General features: G+C 35.3%; 1 protein-coding gene and 1 long non-coding RNA gene across 6 annotated transcripts in view; one reads left to right on the top strand and one right to left on the bottom strand.

Annotated features, from left to right (window-relative positions):
* KCNH7 (potassium voltage-gated channel subfamily H member 7) overlaps positions 1-23,390 on the bottom strand; it is a 210,072-nt gene that overhangs the window by 153,352 nt on the left and 33,330 nt on the right. The window lies entirely within an intron of this gene.
* LOC110469642 (uncharacterized) overlaps positions 22,363-23,390 on the top strand; it is a 243,411-nt gene continuing 242,383 nt past the window's right edge. For both annotated transcript variants that reach the window (XR_002465282.3, XR_013340365.1), the window contains exon 1: positions 22,363-22,496. This is a non-coding gene — a long non-coding RNA (uncharacterized LOC110469642). The remainder of the gene's footprint in view (positions 22,497-23,390) is intronic.

A 23,390-nucleotide genomic window follows, 5' to 3' on the forward strand; every position in this document is an offset into this window, starting at 1 on the left:
TGCTCTTGACAACTATCAGGAAGGTTGTCATGTAGTTTATATTACTTGCATAAGAATGGGGAAAAAAAGAATGGAGATTCATTATTCACAGTATTTTCACAGTAATCATAACCCCTGGGCTTTTCAGAAAAACTGATATATAAGCTATGAAATCTTTCCTATGCTTATCCAAACATATCCAGAGTATACCAATCTACAGAGCAATGAACAGGTAACTACTCTAGAAACTGTACTACTGTTTTTAGGAAAGGAGATCAATAATGGTAGTAATAAGAGCATAATCATAGGCACTGGACTAAATAATTGAAATATTATCCTGCCCAATTTTGTGCTTATCCCAATTTCCAAATTAAAATCATATCTAGCCTAGAGCAATTGAAGCTATTGCTTACTCAAGAGTTATGCCTGTATAGAATATTTCCCTTTGTCTTGTAGGGGAGACACTCTTTAGTGTTCAAAAATAAAACCTAACACTCAGCAGCTTTCTTGGCCAGGAGATCTATCCAATCCCACAACTGGCAGCACAAGCTTGCCAGAGGCATGTGCTGCTCATTTTTGGAGTGATAGAACAGCATATCCCATAATGTCTCCAGTGATTCCCCACAAAGCCCAGTTCAGTCTAACAGTTTCTGTACAAGAAGAAAGTTTTCCTAGTCTCCATGGAAGAAAATAACCTGAAAGGAATGGTGTGAAGGTGATTCCCTTGATTCGAAGGCTGTTAGTACAGGTTTTTGTAAAAGTAGACAGATGTATACCAGCAAATAGAACATAAAGAAATAGACCTGGAGATGAAATTTCAAGCTCATAAACTTCCATGAAATAGTAAGATTTTTTTTCTTGTTGTAGTTCATAAAATGAGATTAGAAAGATGAGCTGCAAAGTGGTAATTCTCTGTAATGCACAGAATTGTTGTCAAAATCCAGCAAAGTTGTGCCAATTTTACTTTGGTAGACCAATATACCCAAGATAGGCCTTAGAAAGAAATAAAAAAGTAATTTAATCAAAATTTTGAATCATATAAGCAATACTAGCATTTCACTACTTTCGACATGCTGATAAAAGCTTTTCTTATGAATACTGTGAAGCAGATATAGTCTGACAAGCCTTTATTCCACATTGAGAATCCGTGGAAACCATTTGAAAGCAGTTGTCTTCCAGATCATCCTAGACACATAAAATGTCTGTCTTAACCTAGCTGACTTCAAATCAGTTAGCTAGTTAATTCTCATTCACCAAGCATGATTATATTCTGCAAAGTTAGAGAGATCTGCTTTCTGATCTTTATAGCAAAAAATGCGGTTCTAGTACCAAAATAGAACTAAAGACATGGAAAATAGAATAATATAAAGTACTGCCCTTCCAATGTCCCAGGAATCACCTTTTTTCCATATTTCTTAAAATATCTGAACATCAAACCCTTCAATGCTTTATGTATCTGTAAATTAATTTTCGCTTCTATTTTGACCTATATACTGACAGGACAATGCAAAGCAGTTCTGTCAATAAACAAATTCTTTTTAGTTAATTTTCTTATTGAAATCAGCAGTATCATGATTGTCTCACCATCTCTCACACACCTTTTCACTCACATTATCCTATTTTATGAGACCCTTAATCTCACCTCAAATACTTAATAGGCATTGGCAAGTGAGTTTTAGGTTACTAAGTTAGCTAGGTTACATAATAAATTTAGTATCAAAATTAAGCATCCTTACATTAGAGAATTTGTAATATGCACTGTATTTATAGGATTTATGTCTTTCTTTTTAGCAACTTCTTTTTAGCTGTTATCTCCCATCTTCATGATTCTAGAGGCAGTGAAAATCAATGGGTTATGAGATCAGTAGGTTAATGTATGATTAAATTATTTGGGTTTCATAAGAAATGACAGTTCTAGGTCAACAGAAAATATTGCATTGATCTTTTTAATGGTTACATATATGTTTTTCTTCTACCTCATGTACCTTAGTCTACCAATGTACTTATTTGAAAGCACTTTTATTGTTTTCATAATTGTGTCATATATGTCATGGAGTGACCCTTGAAATAAATGTAGTGCAATGATTACAAAGGCTGCTTTGCAGAGAGTTTGAAGAACTTCTCATTCTCTTAATTCTTTCTCTGGCCACGTATGGTAGTCATTTGTACTCTTTTAAAAGATCTTTCTTATTTCTGAAAAAACTTGCTTGAATCAAATCAAAAGAACATTATTTTAGTGGACTATGGATCAGTGACTTTTTTGCCACTCAGACTAGGACAATTAAAAGTTTGGTTCAAAATAGATTACCAAAATGCTTTTGAATCCTTAAGAAAACAGGTGCTTTTTTTTGGAAGTTATATTTCAGCTACATGTGAGATGCTTATATTTATTACGTATTATCCTACAGACATGAATGTTGTTTTGGTTAAATGCAGTGCTTTTACTTAGATTTCACATAAGTGCATAGGTATGACAAGAAAAGACAATGGAATAAATGCATTAATATGAATTTCCAATAGCTCACTGCTTTTCTTGTTGCTGTAATCACAACAGTTCACAAGCTTATATCACACTTAGAGTCTCTGGTGCTCCAGTGGATGATCCAGTAGCATGACTTGAAATACCAGCAGAAATTGTGCCAGCACTGTGAAGAACTAGATAATCTGTACATGCTTAGTCACTGTGAGAAAAGTGCTTACATTTAGAAGAAAAGCTTGGAAGGGCTGTTTCTACTTAAATGGCGATTCTGGGGAAAACCCTCAGGCTCTCAGTGTTTGGTAGTACATGATCAGAGGGTGGCAAAGCCACAGAACTACAGAACAGTTAAGGCTGGAGGGAGCACAGGAGATCATCTAGCCCTACTCCTCTGCTCGAGCAGGGTCACTAAGAGCAGGTTACTCAGGACACTGCTCAGTGCTCCAAAGAAGAAAACTCCACAGCCTCTCTGGGTTGCTGTGCTTCATGACCTTTACTCCACCTGTCAGGTACACATTGATATGTATACACATTAATACACATTAACATATGTTTTATGAAAATAAGATAATAATTGTCATGATATGATGGCCTAAGTAAAAAACAAAAGTTATACCATGTACTGTGTGCCAACTGACGAGTTGAGATCACTAGGAGATCACTAATTTTTACTACTTTACTATTTGATTCTTTTATTAATTCTTTCCTCTCTCTCATTTTTAGGGAGCCAATAGTGTTTCTAAATAGCAACTTCAGTAGTATGATGAATAAATCACCACTTAAAATAAGAGAGGAACCAAAAGACTTTTTAAGTCTTGAGAAATGCACCTGGATATCTGCCAGAAATTTGGTTATTGGGATGGCCTGGAAAAATTTTAGGCTTTTGTTTAAAAGACCACAGAAGGGTCCTATTTGACTTTTGAGCAGGCAGTAGAAGTTTTGATTTCAGAGAAAGAATAAGTTTAGTGGGACTTTCCTGGAGAGGACAGCATGTAAGGGAATGAGCTTTGTTGCTCTTGTAGGGTGTCAGCAAGTTTGGGAAATATTCAAGATGAGGATGAAAGTCATATAGGCACAAGGTTAAAATTTATTGAATAAATAAAATTTCTTTAGATGTGTAGCATTGGAAGATCCATTTGCAAATGCTTTCAGGGAGAGCTCCCTGCAGATAATGGGAGATTTCAAGGAAAAAAGGAATCTAGAAGAGGGGGAATGGCTGTATTTAATATTGGAACTCAACAGTCATTATAATATTTTTTGTTTTTCAGTTTTGGTGGGCAGAAAACTCTGCTGCACAATGCCTACTCATAAGGCACCATTATGTTTACTGCATTAAATTTCTAGAGCTACTTATTGCTAACCATACTTTACTGCAGTTGTTCATTTTATTGTCTAGAAATCAATTGAAATATGAATTTTGTTTCTGTGTTGTATCTGTAGCCCACTAATGAAGTCTTAGAGTGGCAATTTTTCATATGCTTTTGTAAATCTCCAGGAAATGTTTTTCTTAATGCTCTTGGCTCTTACTTGTCTCTTTCAATCAAGATCGAAAGATTAAATGTTAAAAAAAAGGGAAAGCTCAAACCATAAATACTGTGACTGCCTTAGTTCCCTAACTCATCAATTGATTTTCATATGGAAAGTCTGAGATGTGAAGTGTGATGCTATTACATATCTGTCCCTGAAGAATTAAGCAGCTTACAGAAAAGCCTTCACCAAGGTGACCTCCCATTCTGAGCTGAACAGAAGCAAAAGCTCTTGCTTAATGTCATTAAACTCTCATTCTTTGCTATCTTCTCCACAGTGATGACAAACACTGTGTAATAAGAAGGTATTGTTGGTTCACTGTGTGAAGTATACTTGTGCTGCAATATTTAAAGAGAATTTTGATTGTTGTGATGGTGGCAATTTAAAGAAAATGAGCTCAAATTAGTCATACAAGTAGAAATAAAGAATAATGCTAGTTGTCTTAGCACTGTGATAATAACACTTACGAATTCTTCATAATCCAAAAATGCTACATTACCTGAACCCGTGAACACCTCACTGCATGAGGTCTCCTACATAACAAACATGATCAAACATCTGCGTGCCCTGAATTAACACCTGCAGCTGGTCAGCCATCTGCAGTGGTTGTCCTCATGGAACTGTCAGCTTGTTCACTTAGTATTTGTTTTTCTGTTAAATTCTAATGTTTGTGATGGATTTTGCATGTCTACCTCTCAGTCTATGTTCTGTTTAATCTTTTTTGGTGGTGATGGTGGCATGGGCTTTCTGTCAAACTTGTAATACTGGGGATTGATGGTTGGACTTCATGATCTTGAAGGTCTCTTCCAATCTGGACAATTCTATGATTATGTAACTGAAATCCTGAAATGAGGATGGAGAAGAATGATGAACTTACAGCCTTCTCTTCAAACTGAATTTTGTGATTCATAATTAGTATATGCAGCTTATGTTTTGTGCAAGTATTATGACCAGATTTATAGACAGATTTCTAATTGGAAAGTTGATGAAATACTGATGAATACTTGGACTCCATTATATCACAATTATCTTAAACATTACACTAGCTAATCTTTGTGTATAAACCTACTTTCCTTCTATCTTACCACATTTCTGACAGTTACAGAATATTATAGTACATGTTTCAATGTTTTCAGTTCTTGAAAGGAGGTGAACAAAGATTTTAAACACCTTATTAGCCTGCATCACTGGCAACAGAATAAAATCAGATAGGACCCCCAGAAAGCTAGGCTTTGCAAGTAATGAAAATCAATTCCAACAGCCATGAACCGAGAGTTAACACTGCCTTTCATTTTACTGTTGGCTTCCATTCTAGTATATAAAGCACCATGTCAAGATGGTAACTGCTTGGGGTTTTTGTTTTCTTGTTTGTGGAGAAGAAACTTTGGAGTTGAAGAAAATTATCAGTGCACCTTTAGAACAAGTTAGAAGAAAAAATCAACAGAGAACAGTGGTAGCATTACAGTTATAAACAGCTGCTTTCTCTAATATTTACATAGGGTAAAGTTTCTTGTGCCAATTTTCTCATACTTTGTAGTTAAGCTCTTCCTAGGTCAGCAGCACTCCTTTGTTCTCCCTTATTCTGTATTTCACATATACATTATCTTTTTTCTTTTGGAAACTCTTCCTTCTATATCTAACATGAATTTAAGAGTTTTCACTCTTTTCCAACTCCCACTGTGATTTTAATATTTACACATTATGTTGTAAGCACTATGAACATAAGTCTTAAGACTTTCTTTTGAATCAACTCTGATTTATTTTTAGATGTGTTCAATATAACTTCAGCACATCTAAGATTTATTCTTAGTCTCAATGACTTTTGTTGGTACTTTGCATACTCTTTTCTGCATTTGTTAATTCTGCAGTTCCCTTAGGCAAATGTATGAATTTTGCATTTTTTCAAATTTCCTAATATACCAATACTGACCTGCATTTTTATCCTCACTTATTGACAGATCTACATTTTAGATTGTTTACATTTGCAGGGAGAAAAATGGTTTCAACCAACTTGCCATTCTAAAATCCTACGTGTAGGACACATGAATATTAATCTAAATAACTTGAAATAAATCCAAGACTTGTGGATGGTAATATTATGTTGGTAATGTAGACTTTTCAAACTGTCATTCATAGAGTAGCAGAGAGAAGCTGATAAAGCAGCCTTAGCTAACCCAGCATCAAAATCAAGTTCCCTGCCAAGTGACAATTCTTGTGTTTCTGAGCCTGCATGGAAGGACTAAGGGTTAAATCTGTACTGTGTGGATTGTTGTGCAATTTCCTCAGGAACTGAATACCTAAAGACCCAACTAGAAATAAGTATCATCTGCCTGTTTCTCCTCTGCATGCCAAGAACTGGCAGAGGTGGTGGTGAAGGCAGTGAATGGCAGCTTAGGTCTCCTGCATGCTTTCCCCCATTCTGACCACAGCTCAGTAGACCAAACTTGTGCTGATCAGCTTATTCATCTCATGCATGTTTGAAAGAATATACTGTAATGTACCCTTCTAATGATATGCATGACACATAAATATCAGGGTTTGGAGTAGAATGCTTTTCCTTACAGGCATTTCTCCTGACTGAGATCTTGGGAATTCCCTTATAGGAATCTTATCTTCCATTTCATAGAAAATTTAAAGCATTCTGCTTCCTGTTCTTGAGAACAAGAACTTGATGTTCTTCTTAGGTCAAACCTGTGTTTCATTTTTTTTACTATGAGAATTTTAGGTTAGGCTTTTGATTGCATAATTCTGTACAGGGAGAAGACCTTGTATAGAAGTACCTACAGAGCTTAAAGGAGTTTTGCTGTGTTAACTTTTGTTTATTTGTGACACTGGCTATAACTACTTTGTGGGAAACAGTTTTTGCCAGGAGAAAGGGTATCTACACTTCAGGATATAAAGCTACAGTTGTAGGCATAGTCTACTATGTAGCAGGATGGTCTAGTATGGTATCTGGAGTAGAAAAGATATGCTGCACAAGCAGGTGTATCAAAAACTTGAATATCTCTGTAATTAGAGTGAGTACATCAGAAATGAGTTCACTTGAGTAAACCCACAGTGACTTGCTGACTAAGAGCTGCAGACTGAGATAGTTCATTTATCACTAGGTCTATTGCTGATACATCAGCATATATGGTGATAAGAACCTGAAGGACTTGTAGGCTCTATGTAAGGCACATAGGCAAAATTTGACTTTTACCAATGCTATTACTAATGGCTATAACTTCTTAACTTTTGTTTTCCTGGTTTTCAGCAATGTTATGGTTGGATTACATGTTTTCAAATGCTGACAAGTTTAAGAGTTACATGGAAATTTGAAAAGAATTTTCTAGTAAGCTTTCTTTTTTTACAAATGCTGATTGTAAAACCTGTCTTTTTCACATTTTGTGATTTAGTATTAAGAACCAATGGTTCAGACTGACCTTCTGCAACTTTTAATAAAGCCAGTGAAAAGCTTTGGAAGTGAGGAAGCTATTGAAAAGCCAAGTGATTTATTACAAAAGCAGTTGGACCCAGTAAGCTGGAAAGGTCAGTCTGACAAAAATCTAGACTCAGAAATGCTGCTACAATATAAGAAGACATTGTCAGGAGGAAAGCAAAAACCAAATGAGAGTATTCCTGGGAAAACAGATCTGTTAGCTAAGAAAGCAATGTAATTGTCCTGCAATGTTCTCATTTCAAAAAGCTCCCTGTGGAGGGGTTTTTCTAAAGAGTAGGAACTTGAACACAGTTGATGCTTCTGAAAGATAATATAGGGAAAGGCTTGAAGCAAGGGAAACCCACTGCAGAAAATATAATAACTGTAGTTAAGATATTCTGTACCACTGAATAACATATTTAAGATTTTCATCTAGGCTAGGCATGGTAGAAATTAGGTACCTTCTATACCCAGCTATAAGGTAAGCATTTTTGCTAATGGAGAAAGAGGGAACTGGGAGGGTGGGAAACTTGTGAATAACCCCTTTTAGATCCTTAAGTGATCTAAAAGATCAAAAATGGTCCTGGTCAGATGATTATCAAATACTTCAGTGAACATATTGATATTTCTTATGATTTTTTGGTGTGTTCTTAAATTTTACTCATGTCAATCATCCTAGAATTCATCCTGTAGGAATTGGTGGGATTATGGAAGTCAAGAAAAGGAGTGTCAGAATATGGTATAGTTTTATGGAGATTGTAGATGGGGCAAGAAGTTAGATGGTATGAATGGTTCCTGGATCTGTTTCCATTTTAGCAACTTTACAAGTAGTAGATTTGAGAATTTCCAGATAAAACTGTTCTTTGTGAATGAGTTTTCTGGTTTTAAATTTAATATACATTACTAAAGATAAACTCTTTCTTTTGCATTTAAGTTAACCACAAATAACTTTCAGTTTGGTTAAACAAAGCCATACACCTCCTGATCTTTACAGGACTTAAAAAGTGAAGTCATCATCCTTAAGTTTTTTACAATAAACAATAGACTGTAGTTTAACAAATGTGTGCAGCATCAAGGTGATTCTCTTATGAGGAATCTATCCTGGCTTGGGGAACTGAAGTGCATCATATGACAGACCATATTCCAGATGACTTTATACATTACTGCAAGAATGATCAAAATATTCCTTTTTATGACAGAAAAGATGATTTTCAAAAATAGATGAAAAAACTGCATTTATGTCACTAGTATTTGTACTCTAAGTCCTCAGTGGAAGACTTCAGGCTTCTGTAATATGCCTTTCACATTCCTTTTCTGTTTTTTTTTTTTTCCTGCTTGATTTTATAATTTTGCTATTTCATATTTCTATATGGGATGTAGTTCAAAAACTGTATGTTGAATAGGTTGGGAAATCACTCCATTCTTTAAACATACATTCTAGAACATATGGTTTCACTAGAACAATATCTTTGCATATTATTATGTAAGGAAAAGTATTATATGCTCAACTTCTTAGACTATGTGCTTAGACTTGAGATCTGAACAAGTTACCCTATTACTTAAGAAAAAGCACCAGAAAGTCTGGGGTAATTGTATAAATCAGAAAAATATATGAGGGAATAGGCTGTGCATCTTCCTTGGTTATTTAAATACAAAGGCTTGTCCTTGCATTTGCACTAATGTTAATGATCCAGTCAAATATTTGAGTCAAACACACCAAACCTTGCTGAAACAAATGATGTTTTGTCCTCTAACTACATCTGACCTTGGCTGTGTACTGATTTATGTGAGCATCTGAACAGCATTCCACTGTTTTAAGCTGTCTTAACAGATAGTTACTTTTCTACCTCAGAAACACATTCATGTTATTATTCAGTTTTAACTTGAAAAATGCTCCAAGTGTTTAAATAGTATCATGGGTTTTAACCACAAAATGCTGTGCTTTTATTGAATAAAAATGTTCATGCAGGCCTTTACAGTGATGAAGTTAGTTAAGTATGAGTTTGAACACGTGCTATAAACTTGTATGTGCAGTTGCAGTACATTATTTAGCTAGCAGTAGATTTCAGTGCCTTCTGTGTCTCACTAACAATATTTTGCTCCTTTTGAGATCAGTGGGAAATGTGTTAAGGATATAATAATCATAGCTCATTCTGTGAAAACATGCAAGTGAAAACATTCATTTTGTTTCAATATATGGATAGAATTTTCATTTTTAAAATAAGCTAAGTTTGTGTTGATAGTTGGAGAAAATATGTGATATTCTACATTTGCACTTTTATTTCTCTGAGGAAAATAATGGTCCTCCACCGGTGACTGATGGACATCTGGTATTAGACCTGTTCAGGGACAGACACAATCATTCTGTGTTAAAAAGATTAAGTGATGCATGAGTGCTATGTACATAAGAGTATCAAATCACCTCTTTAATTTTGTCATGTAATTTTAAGGGCATGGGGAGGTTCATAATCCTCATTGATCTTTTGTCCTTGTTCAGAGACAAGCTACAAATTCTTAATAAAGAGAGTAATATATTTTTTTTCTTGATAATTGCAGTCCACTGGATAATTATGTCACATTAACAAGCAGAATAATCCAGACCATTAGACAAGCACAGCTTTTTCATCACCAGCTACTAAAAGCCATTCGAACCAATGGCCTATCTTTAAGCCAACCTTCCTGCTGCCCCATGACACTCTCATAATCCCGTTTGAAACTCATTTCAGGTCCATCCCCAAAAGTAGCTAAAATTACATTGTCGAAGCCATCTTCTAGGTTTTTGGTGTTTTTTTTCTTTTGGTTCTTTTTTGGTTATTTATTTTGTTGAGAGTTTTGTTATTATTCCATGCAAAATATTATGTACCTTGATCTAAATACCTTGGCTTTCGTTTACAAATCCAGTTCTCTAACAGAGCCCTGTTAAAATGGATTAAGGATGCCTTTATAGCTCTGTAATAACTAAACACTGTGCAGTGAAAGTACTATTTTGGCATATATTACTACAATAATTAAATATATTATTCCTGAAAATGTATTCCTTAAGCTGAGAAATTTATTATCATGAAAGTGTTTTACTTAAACCAAACACATGCATTCTTTTTGTGTTCCAATTAACATAGTTGCAACTTGCTCTGCTGCCTTTTACAGACACTGTATTTTTAGATCTCTTTTCAATGGAATAAACATACCATAAAAATAACATGCAGGCATAAAGCTGTATTCTTGCTATGTTTGATGAGAAAATGTATTCATGAAGTCTGTTTTGTATTTAAAACATCATTTCACACATTACTAAAACTTAAAATTAAAAAAAAAAATCAGTTTGCATTGAATATCAAGAAATATCCAACTGCAGAGACAGCTTTTTTGTTTAGCAAAAGTTTTAAAGACTCCACTTCTCACTAATCAGCCCCATGATCAGGTATTCCAAAGTACTATGTGCTGGCAAACAGCAATTACTTTTTCCTTTGCATTGGATCATCTCCTCTGAATTTGTAAAGGACTGAAATTATACAACAGAAAGGACAATGACAACTCTTCATACTTGGAGCAAAGAGAAATCAGAGGAGCTCTGAATTTACTTTTTTCACCCCACTCTGACTGTGTTGCCTGGAGCTTGCTATAAATTCTCTATATAAATAGACAGGCAATGTTGCAAAAAATTATATGCTTTGGTACTCATGAATGCCTGGAATTCTCTATTGAATGTCATCTTTAACAAATATTTCATAAGATAAGAACAGCTTTCCTGTTTCCCATGCACAACTTCTCCCTTATGGGATTTTAAAGTTTATGCAGATTGTTTATGGGAATATTTCATTAATTTTCATTTGTCCTGGTATGTGTTTCTATTTCTAACATCCAGTATATTTTATCACTTATCTTTTTCACTCAAATCTACTTTTCTTAACTCTCATGCTCTGGGATGTTCTTTTCCCATCAATTTATTCTAACAGTGGATTCATCTAGAAATGTTCATTGACATCTGCTAGACCACAAAATAACAGTTTTAGGAAGCCTGGAATTCCCATTACTTGAGAAATCTAAAACAATTCAAACCAAACAACGAGTGTGTAGGACAGTAACACCTGTATCAATTAGGCTAGACCTGAGAACTTTTAACATCTTTTTAAACCCTCATCTCATTTGGCTAATTTTTCAATTACTCATTTACCCCCTAGAACAGGGTTATAGCAAAGAGAGGAAGATTTAACTTTTTGGTTATACCTTGATTGGGTTTTTTTGTTGTTGTTTGTTTGAGTTTTTTCTGGTTATAAAACTAGAAGATAAGCCTGACTATTTTTCAAAATAGCTTTGAGGTTTTGCTCAGTAAACTTCTGTCCTTAGCAGACAGACGTATTGTCTGTCTGCCAGCGAAGATTAAAATACAAAAATTGTTTAGCTCCCCTGTATTGTACAGGGTATGAAATAAAGAAGCTTATAATGAGACAAAAAATACAACTTAATCCCCAGCCAAAAATCACTTGTTTTGATACTTATTTAATGTATGACTCAAAGTACTCTGAGAGTGGTGGGTTTTGTGGGATTTGTAGTGGTTTTTTTTTACCTCTTTCCTCTAGTTGGTCTGAGTGACATTTGCAAAAAAGTGGGTCTGTTCCTGTACCTGTAAAACTTAACAAGAGTTTTGGCACCCTCACTAAAGTGAGTAGATGCAAGCTAAGGTGTGGGAGAAAAAAAAAAGTGAAATCCATTATTATACTTGTAAGGAATGTTAGAATATTCATTTTAACCTTATTTCCTATGAAATGTATACTTAGAATTTAGGTCTTCTTGCTGGAACACTACCTTTATGGATTTTTCATACTGGCTCCTTATTCCTAATAAAGTATGATTTGTATAGTTAACTAGTAAATGTTCATGGTAATCTTTGAGTTGTTCAAACTTAAAGAACCAGATTTTGATTGTGATAGCTGGAGTGGTATTTGAACTTTTATCAGAAACTCAAGGTGGGGGGTAGTGTGCTTCAGAGTAATGACATTCATGATGAATTTTGCTAAATTTTTATTTATCTGCTTGTTTATTTGCCTCTGTATTTTTAATTACCTTGTTCGCTTACTAAAGCAACTACCATACCTTCTAGAAACTCAAGTTTTTTAATATTCATAGTCCACATGTTAGGTCTTAGAGCTAGGGAAAGCTGGTTGAAGGCTACTACTTGCACATATAAATTCAAAATTCAACTAGCTGGATGGCTCAGCCATGATATTTTACCCCTGGTTTTGTATATTTTCACTTAGCCACCAAAAGACATTTGTAGCAATACTTCAAAAATAGCTAGCCCGTAGGAATTCCCATATTTGTTTCAAATGCAGCATATATATGCAATAATTCAGGAGGTCCTCATTCATCAGCATTCCCTATGGTTATTAATTCCTTGCCTTTTTTCAAAGTTGATGTCATGTGGCTGATGGGAAAAATTACTTGCATCAAGAGTGAATAATGAATAAAGAAGGAAAATTAACTAAAATACACAAATAGTCAAGAAATGTTTACAGAAAGTAGTATGCATATAGAAGAATACTTTAAATGTGTCAGCTTCTTTAGCTGTCACTGGGAGAATTGTCATTTCATTGATAACATATTATTGTCTTAGAAAGGCAAGTATATACATCTATCACATGGGAACTCAAAAGTGAATATGTAAGTGTTTAAATACAGAGGAAAACTACCAAATCCTACAAACCTTGAAACTCAGCTAAGCTGTCATTTGAACCTAAACTTATATTGTCATTCAAAGGCTGAAAAAGGGAGGAAAAAAGATCTCATTATGGTAGATGTTTTTCATATGAAGCTTTTTAAACTGCAACAGAATATTAGAATTGTACAATCTCAAGGTCATTCAAAATGACAAAAATTTTCAAATTAATTACAGAGGAAAATTTTGGTTATATGCATAATGACCTCTTATCTAGTCAGATGAGAAGTTAACAAGCCTTATTATTAATAATACATTAATAATCTATCTAAGTTAGTTCATTAATGGTTTGAAAAGTCCACTTCAATTTGCAGATGATAGAAGGCTGGTAAGGGCTGCAGAACATCAGATGTGGATGAGCTGATGATAGTTGAGATGAGACAGGTTAAAGATAATTAGAGGTAGAGAAGCATGACTTCTGAAGATACAGCAAACTGAGTTTGTTAATCTAGACTACTAAAAGGAAATTGCTACCACATGTGGCATATGATGGAACAAAAGAAATTAATAAACCCACTCCTCTGTCCAAAAAGACAAGATCTGCAGCTTCAAAGATTTAGCTTAGCTGTGGTAGGAAAAGCTTTTGAAGATGAGGATAATTATATAGTGGAAGAACTACACAGGGAACACACGTAATCACTATTTTTCATTTGAATCACATTCTGCTGCATTCGTTCACCTAAAAGGCGAGTAGAGATGATAATGAAAATAAAACATAAATGTATAAAAGTAACATCAATTTGGAATCTAAATATTGGATGACAGAAATGACTCAAAGAAAAGTAAATAAGATCATTCTGAGAAAAGTCAGCCACATCCTTGGAAGAGCAGCCTGAAGGTGCTCTAACTTCTCAGGATTGTCTATACTCCCTACATACAAAACTGAACCCTAGAATGAAGCCTATTGACTGAAAGACACTTCAGAAAGCATCTGCTGGAATCAGCAAGACTTAAATTGAAGTCAGTGATACTTGTGGATTGAGAAACAGAACAAACAGAAATCTGTCAATGGCCAAGGAATGCAATCTTTGAAGGAAATTCTTAGGATGCTTTGATTATGCTTGGGTAAAAATAGAATGTCATTCCTACACATGCTTGAGTGTCAGCATAAAGAAAAGGTATTTTCTGAGAGTTAGCTGGGTGCTACTTGACTTCTATATGATAAGGATTTTTGTATTATATAAAATATTCTGTATTACGTAAGATATTTGGTATTATTTAAATTCTCCCCTATGTACATTGAGAGCGAGTTGGGTATATTTAAGGGATCCACTCTAGGTTGAGATATAAAACAGTCAAGCATTAGGATTCCCTTGAGACAGCATTTTAAAAGATGATACTTTTTCAATATGATGGAAAAAAGATCAGTCATGTAAAAGAAACTATTTGAGATCAAAACTTGTATAGATCATGACTCATAATAAGGCAAGCACCTGATTTTCCTCTTACTTTGATGTTTTTCTTAAAGTAACAGTAACTGCAATACGACTTGAGTACTCAGATAATAAACACCACTGAAACTAGGAAAAAGACAGTAAAAAAAGTCATTTATCATCCAGCAAAACTACTAGCAATTTAACAAGAGGATATGTCTTTTTTCTCTTCCCATGTCTTAAAAGAAAACCAAAATCCCAAACTGGTGAGTTCAGTGAGTGTAACTAAAAGAGGGATTAGCTCTTTAGCTATGTAGGATCTGCACAATTGCAGAGTAAGTTTCAGAGAAAAGAATAAAGCCAGTCTCTGCAATATGGACGGGTACATTTTTCTGCCATGGGTATGTTCTACATACCCATGGCAGAAATACAAGACACCTCTAGAATATTTAAGGTACAAGACCCCTGTAGAATATTTAAGCTAAGAAGATAGTTCTTTTAGTCCCAGAATGGTTTATCTTCTGCTCCCTTGGAAAAAAAGAAGAGTAATAGCATACTACATTGGACTGAAAACAGCATCTGATATTGAAGAATATAGTACCTAATTATCTGTTAAAAATGGAGTGTGTTGCTGTGAACCTATTTGTGAGCCTATAATGAATGAATATAGCCCCTTTCCATAGAGATAGTATTAAAGAAATATTTAAGGACTTTTCACTGGTAATCTAGCAAACGCCTTCATTTTTTTGTTTACAAAGGCAAAGTAATGTTATATTTGAACTGGCTAGTAATATTTTATTTAGTAAGAGGCAGCTTTATTTTTTATGATAGATCCTACAAATTAATAACTTGAGGTGTTGATAGATATAGAGTAGTGGAGGAGGACAAAAATGCAACCATATAAACCTCTAAGAGGGGGTATCCACTACCTCAAGTGAGGATGAGCTTATAATGCCCTTTATAGGAGTCATTCCATAGATAACTAGAGTTTGGCTTTAAGATTTAAATTAGTGCCCTGTAGAGTTATGAGTATGTCTTCTCCCTGCTCTTCTGTGAATTTTGTTCCAAGACCATAATGTCATCATATTCTTTCAGGAACAAGTTGAGGAATGGTGGCCATTTGGCTAAAGTCTACTCTTATTCCTGTGCAGGCTTGCAAAACTGAAGGGTCATGTGAGAAATGTATCTTGATGAAACTGGAAAGAACAATTTATTCTCTTTAATACAGCCATATATTTTTCCCATGGAGTAATGGTGCTTCACACTTTTTCTATATATAAACTGTATGTTAAATGCACTGTCCAGCTTTAAATTATGGAATATAGCTCCCTCATCTGTCCAACAGAGTGCATAAAAATATGTCAAAAGCCAAGTAAGTTTATGTTCAGTAGTGTATATTCCCTTTTTTAACCAAAGCTTTTGCCTGCGTTTAGACCTGTTTTTAATGTACACTGGTAGAATAATTTCATTTCTGTGATTCTTATTGGATGTTTTCATTTCTTCTGCAAGATACTTCTAATGATAGGGTTAAAGGTGAGTATCACAGAAATCAGACTGAAGTGAAAATTTCATTGATGTGTTTCACAAATAGAAAATGAAGAAATTTGGCACACATAGTGCTTAACTTGTCCTATTTTCTATATATCCTCTGATTACACTTTCTTTACCCTATTTACTTCTTAGTACTACCAGCTGTACTGATAGAGCTTGGCAGCCTTGTCTCTCTGTTGAGGAATTTCAGTGGGAATAACTGAAGTACAAACTTAAATGTCAGTGTCATATAGCTTAATCCTTGTCCTTCAGTATTCATCCACAGTACCCATTTCATTGTTTGGTATGTAAATGAAAAAGGTCAACAATTGTCCTAAAAGGTATCTCCTGTGAAAATGTTCTGGTCTGACTTGATCAATTGCTGACTTGAATACACACCATCAAAATAATTTAATTGGCCAATAAACGTAATTTTGCTGTCATGTATGTTGCTACTGTAATATTTGTTAGAAATAAAAATGACTTTAATATTACTCTTTTGTTGGAATATAAATACTGAGAATGTCTATTTCCAGCCATTGTTCTTTCTATTTAGTACACTGTAAAATACAGCACACATATTTTCTATATTATGTATATTCTTTTTTTATCTTCCTGACTGTCAAATTTAACACGATCATCATAGCTTTTGTCAGTGTTGCTTCTGGACACGCAGTCCTGTGAAAAAATTTAGCTATATGCCACTCAACAAAACCAAATCATCAGGTAGTATCATGCTAAAGCATGCAAATTTAATTTACTTACACAGCACTGACATCTAAAGAGAGAAAATTAATCTCATGTTTTATGATGCACTATAGCAATATCACAAGTGACTTCCATTCTGAAAAGCCAGTACGATATTTTGGTAGAGAAGTTGAGACTTAATAAATAGAGGACCCATGATCCAAACTGCTTGCATTGTTCATGAATTAGAACTATGTATTCTAAAGTTGTCTTCATGTCGAGTTGAAGTAGTACATGAGAGGTAATGAGATGTATTGATATGCCAAATAATGACTTTTGGATGACCCAGTGTTCTCAAAACTGTTTACTCAGTTATCATCAGTTCTGTGATTTTTGAGTGCTGACAGTCCTTGCCATCCTTGCCCCTGTAAACTCTTGCAATATAACTATGACTTAAATGTTAAGTGTCAGTTTGGCCCTTTGTACTTCACCTGTGGGCAAATCAAAAGCAGAAACACCAGATTTTTCTCTTTGTTTAGATTACTAAAAAAATAAAGCATCAGCTGCCTATACAGCTAGGGTGTGATGAATTATGACAGAATAATAAAAACAATCTCCTTTCCCTCTATCTTATTGATGAAGAAAAGGCCATTCAAAAGTCCAGGAACAGGAATAGGAAGTTAAAAGCAGGTACTCTGACCTAAATATGATCTACATGGTTCTATACAGTTTACAGTGATCAATCTGGTATGTTGACTGGTGTTAATGCTTAACAGTTTTTCTCCATTGGGTAAACATGAGACTCTGAGCTGGTATGGTTGTGTGGGTCTTTCTGTCTCAGGTCTTCTGGATTCAGTGAACGCTACATATAATTTTCACTTCTCCTTTCACTGAAGTGAAACCTGTGTGGCTGCAACTCTACAAAATCTTGCTGATGTCCATGGGTTTGTTTTGTGGCAAACACTTATTTTCACCTTGTTTTTTCTTCATTTTTCCTTTACTCCAAAATAGTCTCAACAAGATCACAGAAGATCTTGGACTAGATATAAACATGCTATACCATTGGCCATCTGGGTGCTCTTGATCACAAATATAGGAAAACTGGGGTGAGTTGGTTTGTTGCTTGGTTGATTGGTTGGGTGGTTGGTTAGTAGCGTGGCTTTTTTTGTTTGTTTGTTGTTGGGTTGTTTTGTTTTGCTTTCATGCTAGCCATTACCAATAGGCGTGTCAAGAATATCTGGAAAATGAAGGTTTGATGGAATTCAGAAATTTATAATTGATGTTAAACTCTAACAAGGAATTTAATTTCTTTTCAGGCTTTGGAGTCTAATGGGTCATTGCTGTTTCCAAGGTTCCAAAAGCCCATCATGCAATATGAGATATAACCTTAGATTATCTGAGCACATTAGTGACATGTTAGCATTTTACATTTAATTAATGTGTACCTTAAGTTTCAACAGCAGAGTCCCCACTGCCCTGCAGGCTATGCTAGCTGAATGAATGTGATTGATTATTCTAGTTATATTGAAAAAAGTACAGTTTCATGACATTTAACATAGGTGGAATGTTGGTGTGTGCCATTGAATAATAAGTTTAAATATAGTTTGCTGAACCAGCATTTGGAGTAGCTTTTAAAAGCTGTCATTGAACATCAAGAATAAAATGTCAATTACTACATTCTTGATTCTTTCATAATGTAGCACAGGGGTATAAAGAGACATGCATATTTTATCCTTTTATTCTCTCATTCTGTTGTTTTAAATCCTAGTTACGTGATGAATGTTCACGCTCTAGTTTGCATAAAACAAAGCTTGGTTTCAATCTTTTAGCCAATTGCAACATCTGCCCTACAAGGTTTTTCCATTTTGTATACAGGCATCCCTGAAGATATAAATATGGTCTTCCTAATAAACACATTTCAAATGTCTCCAGAGAGAGAAGCCATAGAGGGATTAGGATGTGGCATTACAAGACTCACTAAAAATGTTTGATTTACCTTAGCATGAGAGATGGAGCTCACCATGACTTTGATATAAACCTAGCACCAAAAAGGAGTGTAAATAAGAGCAGAATGTGGTTCCTGATATTTTCATAGTAATAGTGGCTTAAAACTAGAGTAAGAGATTCTCCTTAATGTAATGAGGCATACTTGTGAGCAATGCTTCCGTGGACCCAGGGAGTGGGTGCACAGACAAGCCATTCTGTCTCTTGGTATAACAAGGGGACATCCTGTCTTTTCAGCTGAACTGATCCTTTATGATACTTACTATGGAAGTAAAATATGTGAAAGTAAACTGTAAAAAGTACTAGCTCTCGATTTTTAAAAATAAATGCATCCTTGGTAGTGCAGTCTGCTATAGTGTGACAGGGCAAGTGTTAGGAAGATCTTTAGAAGCTCATTTAATCCATCTAACACTGCTTACTACCTTTAGTTTAGAATTATAGAAGTGTCTTAGTGGTTTGGATCCATTTCACACTTGACTTCAAGTGAATACTTGGCCACAATCAAACTTCCTGACCCAGTCAAAGCACTGTAAAAGCAGCTGTGACCTGTTTGGTTTGCCAGTTACAGGGTGTGAATGGGAGGGTGACTCTGGTCTCCTATACACTGTAAGTTTTGCTGTAGGAAACTCTTGTGTATTTTGTATGTTTGGACAAGAAGGTATTAGAATAATGAATAAGAATAAATGACATAATGGTCTTTTGGGGGGAAAGTACAGTTTTGGGGCCATAAGACACCTAAATTTGGTAAAGTTTACAGCAAGGCTTAAAATATTTCCTTTATAATTGTGTTACTTTTCTATATGCACTTTACACTTTATTCATACTCTGTGCGTTTGAAATATGTCATATTTTTAGAGAACTTGCTGATATAGAGTCTAAAGTTAGAAATGTATCTCACTGAAAAGCAAGCTTTGATACCTAGCTAGAGATGCCATCGCTGATGTCATGCTCAAAAGAGGTGACTGGTGGTTGTGTATTCACAGATCCCAAAGCTGAGGCCACACATTGAATCTGGAAAGTGTTTCTGAGGTGTGGCACCCAAGAGGCTTCATAACGTTAGTGTTATCTAAAATTTCATTTCCATAATTTAGAACAGATTCAGATCTGGTCTAAAGTCAAGACGGTGACAGAGAATGTAATACTCCGTAGTTAATAGGGTCATTAAAACCATGGTCTCTTTATTTAATTTTTTTCTATATAGGTACATATATTATTTATGTATCAGTCATAGTTTGGTGCAAAGTCAATGTTTACCATTATTTCTAGGTGGAACTACTGTTTGATAGTATTTGACCTGAATGCAAACACTATATGTAATTCCACTTTGCCTTTGAATCCTACTCTAACAGCCTACAAAGATTTCTCTGAAAAGCAACTGTTGGAAAGCCTGAGCATGAAATTAATTTCATCAGGTCTTTGCAGTTTTAGACATTAATAATGTGGTCACTTAACTCAGAAGAGTAGTAATGGAAAATTGGTGCGTTGGTTTACATCTGGTCAGACTGGTAATAGCACTTTTTCTGTATAATTTGGTGATTATTTGATAATCGATATCAGAGATTCCTTTGTTCCTGAAGAACTCTTTCATCCAGGTCTTCAAATGCACTGAATGGATTTGAACTCAGTGTCATTTTCCATAAGCACTGCAAAATGTTTTTAAAGGAAATAGGACAATGACCCCTTAGATTAATTGTGCTGATGCATACTAATACTAGTACTAATACTAATCTAATAATAATAAAGAATATTTCATGGTGTCTCATATTTTTTTGGGCAGCAAGGCTGTGTGTTATATATCTTGATTTTAAGAACAAACTCTTCAAAGTAAGGCATTAGTAGAGCTGAATGCTTTCTAGTGATGCAGAGAGACAGGCTAGGATATTGTTTGTTACACAATTGAGAACATTTTGGTTACAGGAGCTCAAATTGCTGAAACTGATCCTGATGGTAAGGATACTCAATTATCTAAATTTTATCTTACTGTTTGTTGAGAAGAAATGTCAAAGGATTGCATGGAAATTTTGATGAGCAATTCACGTTAAAAATTTAACTGTGGTAGCATTTTCTGTTAAACTGAGTACTATTTAAATAAATTGGGACTAATTACATTTAAGGATGTATTTTATAAGTCCCAGCAAAGGCTGGTACTTAAAAGTCCATCTACTGTTGCCTTTCATTAGAGGTTAGGCATCTAATTTCTAGCTCAAGATATCAGAGACAATGAATGTCTAAAAAAATCATGACTGAATATATGAGAACTTTTTGAACAATGTTGGTCTCACTAGAGAAAGTCTCACCAATACTCAGTTGAAAATATCCATCTTTATTTTGGGCCTTCCTGATAAGCAGAGCCAGGTATTAGAGACAGTCCAAATAAGCATAATGAAAATTTTTTCATTGCCCAGAGTATCAGTTTTCCTGTATGCCAAGTTTTGATGTGGTATTAGCATTCTTCCTACCAATTGCTCTTTCATGACAGCTGGACAAACTTTCAAATATCAGTGAAAGTGTTACTATTTTTTTTTTTTAGCCAGTGCAATGTTTCTATCTTGATAGATTCTGAAAAATGGATCAGTAAAAGATACAATTCCTCCTATTATAATGAAGTAACATAGTGTGACCGTGGATTCTGAACATTTTTACTGTTTGTCACTGGATTCTGAACATTTTTACTGAGTTTGTCCCTGATAGGAGCCATCAATTGAAAGGAGACCATGAATTAAAATACTCCTTGTCAGAGACATGAAAAGATTATCTGTTCACAATGAACTAAAAGGATAATGAGAGATTTCCATGTAGCTGTGAGTATCCAGTTCAGCACATGAAATCTCTCTTGATCATCTCCTTTAAAGTGTCATGTTCCAAGCTCATCAAAATGAGAGATATTTTAGCATGATTCATGCAAACATATATTTTATGTTTGAAAGACCTAATGCTAATTATAATAACAGTCTAAGTAATGGCATTATAATAAGTCTAGTGATATTTTGTTTTAATTTGGTCTGATATGTAGGTCCTATATATTTGTCAAAGAGAGAGAAAAAAAAGGTGTGTTTCTTTATTCCAGATTCTTCTTGCAAAAACTGACACAAATATTAGGTATTGTGGATCTAGGAATGTTATCTTGATAATTGAGGAATGAAACAAACTTGGTGACAGAACCTAATTTATAGATGCTGAATTTTAGAAAGAAAGCATTAAAATTCGCACCATGCTGTTGTATACAGCCCATCTCTCTTTTCAAAGGCTATGTGTATTTTAAAATTCAGTTTCACCAAATAGATTACCATTTACCTTCCCAATGTGCACGCCCAATATACATATTTAAGCACGTTCTATTGGTAGGTATTGCAGAGCTGGGCCGGTGACAAGCCCGCAGAGCCGCTCGCATTTCTCATCTGGCAGAGCTGAAGCGCGTCCGGCGGCGTTCACCTCGGCGGGCTGGATCAGCGCAGATCCCGAAGCGCCTTGTCCAAAAGGGGATGAAGCGTGCGAGGAGCCCCGCGGGCGGCGCGGGGGAGGATGCAGGGCCGTGCCGTGCCGGGGAGCTCGCTCAGGGCTGCCGGGTTGCTACAGCAACCGGGGCTTTGTTTGTACATAGCGGGAGCAGCTGCCTCCCTCCCTCCCTCCCTCCTCCCTCCCGCCCGGCTGGGCTGCGGCAGGGCCGGGCCGGCCGCTCCCTCCGCCGCGGGGCTGCTGCGGCCCTAAGGACACGAATGGTGCTCGGAGAGGTCAAGTCCTACCGAAAGAAAAAGGCTGCCACCTGAAACAGTAGCACTCTCTCTGGTATTGTGCTATCTGTGTATTTGTCTTTTGTATCTGTAATCTGTCTGGGGCTTTGTGAAGCAGAAGGTTTGGGTTAGTAGCCCTCTGATTTATTTCAAGGCAGAAGAATGTAACTAAGAACTTATACTTGAGGACAAGTAGTATTACAGGTTAACAGCAGAATATAATAGGAACCTTCCTCATTCTATAAACATCTTTGAAGAGAGTGTTCTTAATTCAGTCCTTTTTGACCTACCATTCACGTAATTTAAGAACAGATAAATAGGAAGCAAAAACCACTAATATTTGTTCATTAAAGATGACTATTCATCACATTTATATTAGAATAGGCTTTGGAAAGCTGTTCTTCAAAGAAGATTTGCAGATGGTCATCACAAAGCTGAGTGCCCTTTCATACCATGCAAACCTGTATCAGCGGCCAGAACATTCTTTTCAGAAAATGTGACTACATAAACATAGATTAGAAGGAGCAAAGAAACAGCAAATCGGTTCTCACACAACACTGTCTTTTTCATGTAACAGTTGTTGTATGTCAAAGGCAGTAGGGTTAGCTCAGCAGCCCTCAGAGGGCTGACAGTAATTGAATAACCAGATTGAATATTTGTTGACTTTTTGCATGCACAACATTTGCATGTACTGAAATTGCACAACATTTGCATGTACAGAATTTGCACAACTTTAACAAGAGTTTCCCTAGAGACATAACCTCCATATGACCTTCACATATTTTTACCTTTTCTTCACTGCATTAAGTACCAAAAAAAGGAGAAATTAGATTGATTTTTTTTTTTTTTTTTAAGTTTAAAGAGCTGGAGACAGCAATGGGAAATTATGAGGATGTGACACCAAAAGAAATACAGATTATGAATGTTTCTGTAAATAAAAGGCTTTCAA

This window comes from Lonchura striata, chromosome 8, assembly GCF_046129695.1.
Source record: "Lonchura striata isolate bLonStr1 chromosome 8, bLonStr1.mat, whole genome shotgun sequence".
Classification (NCBI taxonomy): domain Eukaryota; kingdom Metazoa; phylum Chordata; class Aves; order Passeriformes; family Estrildidae; genus Lonchura; species Lonchura striata.